This window comes from Entelurus aequoreus, linkage group LG15 (genome assembly GCF_033978785.1).
Source record: "Entelurus aequoreus isolate RoL-2023_Sb linkage group LG15, RoL_Eaeq_v1.1, whole genome shotgun sequence".
Classification (NCBI taxonomy): domain Eukaryota; kingdom Metazoa; phylum Chordata; class Actinopteri; order Syngnathiformes; family Syngnathidae; genus Entelurus; species Entelurus aequoreus.
The window spans coordinates 16,373,527-16,378,526 of NC_084745.1; the positions used below are offsets into that span (position 1 = coordinate 16,373,527).

At 43.2% G+C, this 5,000-nt stretch overlaps 1 protein-coding gene across 2 annotated transcripts in view; it reads left to right on the forward strand.

Annotated features, from left to right (window-relative positions):
• The window catches only part of LOC133629862 (cadherin-18), a 278,024-nt gene that overhangs the window by 83,892 nt on the left and 189,132 nt on the right, over window positions 1-5,000 (forward strand). The window lies entirely within an intron of this gene.

The window sequence follows — 5,000 nt, forward strand, 5'->3', positions numbered from 1 at the left end:
ATTTTTGCCTCATTCCTGTGAGAATCCTGCGTGTGACTGAAGCATTAAAGGAGCCCCATAATGGCAGGGTGGTACAGGGGTTAGTGCGTGTGCCTCACAATACGAAGGTACTGGGTTCGATCCTGGGCTCGGGGTCTTTCTGTGTGGAGTTTACATGTTCTACCCGTGACTTCTCTCCGGGTACTCCGGCTTCCTCCCACCTCCATAGACAAGCACCTGGGGATAGGTTGATTGGCAACACTAAATTGGCCCTAGTGTGTGAATGTTGTCTATCTGTGTGGGCCCTGAGATGAGGTGGCGACTTGTCCAGGGTGTGCCCCGCCCACCGCCCGAGTGCAGCTGAGATAGGCTCCAGCAACCCCCAGCAATCCCCGAACGGGACAAGCGGTAAAAAATGGATTGATGGATAATGCAAAACCAACTTTTCTTACCTATTGGTACCTGCTGTTGTGTATTTGGGATCTGCATAGGTCCTGAAAATGTGAAATCAAAGCGGGGAGGCATTGCAGAGACAGGTTTGGAATTTACTGTGTAGTGGAAATACACCCGAACATCCTTGCGCGAGTCAGCCATTTTTTATTTATATAAGACCGATTGTAGTCCAAAACAAACAAACAAAGTACTTTAAATGGCGTGCTCGATGACTACTATTTACCGAGGATGTCGTTGTGGCTTGTACAGCCCTTTGAGACACTTGTGATTTAGGGCTATATAAATCAACATTGATTGATTGATTGATATTTATGGCAGGGGTGTCAAACATACGGCCCTCGAACAGGTTTTAATCCCGCGGGATGAGATCGTAAAGTATAAAAATGTATCTTAAAATGTTTGAATGAGAGAAACTGTTGTTCTAAATGTGTCCACTAGATGTCGCAATAGCAGTTATTTGTATCTTTGTAGATGATGCTACATATGTACAAAATAAACCACATGATGTTAGTACATCAGTCGAGGAAAATGATCAAACTACATAAATAATATCCTGTAAATTGATTTTGATATATATTTTTAATCTTGATAGATTGAAAATGAACACTAATGAGTTGACTGATGAACATTATCACATAATTTATTCAGAAAATATAAATAAGGACAAATAAAGTATATATATTATTAACCGCAACAAGTAATTGTAAACAAAACAACAACTTCAACTCATGTGCTTGTTCTATTTTAAAACAAAGAAAAACAATCGGAAGTTGTCTTTATTTTTAAGTTATCGTGCCGTGATTTTACCAGTTCGGGCCACCTGGTAGTAGATTTTTCTCCATGTGGCCCCCGATCTAAAATGACTTTGAAATCCCTGGTTTACGGCAATGGAGAAGACAATGAAAGGGTAAGTAGTAAGAGTCAGTTAAAAACGTGTGAATGCTATGTTAGCAGTGTCAGCTCGATTTGTTGTGTAGCTAGCTTAGCCTTTCAATGGAGGACATCCTCAGGCAAAATAAAGAATCATTTTCCTAAAAACTACTTTTAATTGGAATAGTGCTTACTGTGTTTGGCAATGGGCAAGTTAGTATTATAAACCGCTATTACATTAGCAATGTAGCTTGTAGCGTAGCTTGCTGTATAGCCTTTGTTGTTTACAAGTGGTTGAAACAGCAATGTAGTGGAAGTACAATGGAACACTCTAACCACTAGGCCACTGAGTAGGTTGGTCTTGGCTGAATGAGCGTGTATCGGACACCTCGGTCTCCCTGTACGTATCCTCGCTCATCCATGCGGACTGGACACTGGCCGAGAGTTGGTGGGCGGCCGAGAGTTGAGTCGGCTCTCTTGGTTGCTTTGTTGGGTCTGCTCCATGCTCCCCTCACCCCAGCAGATGATTGCGTGGAACACCGCAGAGGCCACCACAGTGTATATGGTTTTTGTCTTTCTTTTTTTGTTGTTGTTTTGGCTGTGTGTAAAAAATGACTAGCTCTGCTCTTTTAATGTCTTTAATGTCCTTTGTGTTCTGTGACGTTTCCCTCTTACACACATGTTTATGTGTGCTATGGCTATGGGGTTTTTCTCTTTCCTTGGCCTCAGTCTGGACCCCCTCTCCTGAATATATATTTTTTCTCAACCCCCGCCCCCAGCGTTTACCTGTTTCTCATCTTTTTTGTAAGGGGTAAGTTGGCAGACACGTCAGCGATCCTGTTCTATCTCCCTGTAATGTTTGTCTGCTCTTGAATGGGATTGTGCTGAAAATCTTAATTTCCCCTCAGGGATTATTAAAAGTATTTATGATTGTGATTCTGATGTAGTGTTTTAAAAATAGACAGAAAATCATAACATGACCCCTTTAAAGGCCTACTGAAATGACATTTTTTTATTTAAACGGGGATAGCAGATCCATTCTATGTGTCATACTTGATCCTTTCGCGAAATTGCCATATTTTTGCTGAAAGGATTTAGTAGGGAACAACGACGATAAAGATAGCAACTTTTGGTATCTGATTAAAAAAAAGCCTTGCCCCTACCGGAAGTAGCGTGACGTAGTCAATTGAAAGGCTCCTCACATTTTCCTATTGTTTTCAACGCAGCTAGAGCGATTCGGACCGAGAAAGCGACGATTACCCCATTAATTTGAGCGAGGATGAAAGATTTGTGGATGAGGAACGTTCGAGTGAAGTACTAGAATGCAGTGCAAGACATATATTTAATCGCTCTGACCGTAACTTAGGTACAAGCTGGCTCATTGGATTCCACACTCTCTTCTTTTTTCTATTGTGGATCACGGATTTGTATTTTAAACCACCTCGGATACTATATCCTCTTGAAAATGAGAGTCGAGAACGCGAAATGGACATTTACAGTGACTTTTATCTCCACGACAATACATCGACGAAACACTTTAGCTACGGAGATAGCGTGATAGCATCGTGCTTAACTGCACATAGAAACAAAATAAATAAATCCCTGACTGGAAGGATGGACAGAAGATCAACAATACTATTAAACCAGGGACATGTAAATACACGGTTAATGCTTTCCAGCCTGGCGAAGGTTAACAATGCTGTTGCTAACGACGTCATTGAAGCTAACTTAGCAACCGGACCTCACAGAGCTATGCTAAAAACATTAGTTAATTCATCCTACGCCAGCCAGCCCTCATCTGCTCATCAACACCCGTGCTCACCTGCGTTCCAGCGATCGACGGTGCGACGAAGGACTTCACCCGATCACAGATGTGGTCGGCGAGACGGAGGAAGTTAAGGTGAGTTCGGAGGATAACGCGTCTGCTATCTATCTCTGTCTTCCTGGTTGTGTTGCTGTAGTCCGCCGCTAATACACCGATCCCACCTACAACTTTCTTCTTTCCAGTCTCCATTGTTCATTAAACAAATTGCAAAAGATTCACCAACACAGATGTCTAGAATACTGTGGAATTTTAAAATGAAAAATGAGCTTTTTTGTATTGGATTCAATGGGGTACCAATACTTCCGCATCAACTGATTCCGTCACGCGCATACGTCATCATATCTAGACGTTTTCAACCGGAAGTGTGGCGGGAAATTTAAAATTGCACTTTATAAGTTAACCCGGCCGTATTGGCATGTGTTGCAATGTTAAGATTTCATCATTGATATATAAACTATCAGACTGCATGGTCGGTAGTAGTGGGTTTCAGTAGGCCTTTAAGGAGTGGGACTATCCAGGTCTAGCTGTAATGCGCTTAAACAACCACCAGGTGGCATCTGTGAGCAGATAGTATTGTATCATCTCTTTCTCTTTCGGACTTATGCGGTCTTATCAGGTCAGTGGTGCAGTCTTCTCTCACGCTTGAAGTGAGGGATGAGGCAAAAACAAACCCCGACCGACAGTACACCGCGGTTGTCGCTCGCTGTGCGGAGACAACTGGAGGGCGCGGTGTGATCGCAGGCGTTGGCCGGTGACTTCCGTCGGCTCCGCAGTAAGCCACGGGGAGCCGGTTAAGTCCTCCGCTCCGCCCTTATCTCCCCAAATGTGAAAATGTGTTTCTCCGCTGCACTGATCATTATTCCGGGCACTCAGGCACAAACTAATCCCCTCAACCGCACGGCGAGAGAAAAGGCGGCATACTGACTGCACATATGTCGGTATTCCAGCGCGCCTTGGAAGGTGGGAGAGAAGAAAGAAATGTGGCATGACTTGCTTGGGGGGAGGGGTAAAAAAAAAGGCAACAACTGCAAATATCACTTTCCGCCTGAAAAGTCTGCTTATTGAATCAGCTCAGGGTTTGAACGCCGGATGTCCTTGCCGGGCGGAGAAAGGCGCTCAGGAAGGATGAAGCGTGTTTTGACTAATATCACGGGAAGCATGAATGAACTCCCAGAAAGACATCTTGTCTTGCAGCAACACCAGAAATATGTACGTGCAGCTTTTACGGCGTCAAAAGGCAGAACGTGACTTTTTGACGATGTCCTAACACTAATAGCTCGTTTTTTAGCACATGTGTAGTAGAATTTCTGACCTTTTGACCTATATTTCTTGTCTTTTAAGAATGTCCGCTCATTTTCAATACTCTTGTATTTTTGTGCCATTGAATGGACCAGTTGTGGGACAAAAGTGAATATTAAGTCGTGCCAACCTGTCTATAGAATGTGTTGACTGTCTCAAGGATTCGAGTTGTTATGGAACAGATAGGAAAAGCAAAACAAGACATTGACGCATTTGATAAGGAACGATGATGCACAACAGACATATAAATGAATGGCAGAAGACCGGAACTCGGGGGTGATTTTGGCTTGTGTGTGTCTTGTTGGCTCCGGAGTAACATGTGGTTTGTCTGCACGACCAACTCAATTCAACCTGCACTTCTGATAATGGGTAAATACATTTGTTGTACTAAACTACTTTTGTTGCCTGCTTAAGCTTCGGACAATCCACTACACATGTGAGAACAATCGATTATCTTTCTGCTGAAACGGTCCTTTTCAAAGTTGTGCCTTCCTCAAGCTCTGCTACACGTCTTAAAATAAATCCTGACGCTAAGACTGGGCGATACGGCTGACAACTGTATCACGATATACAC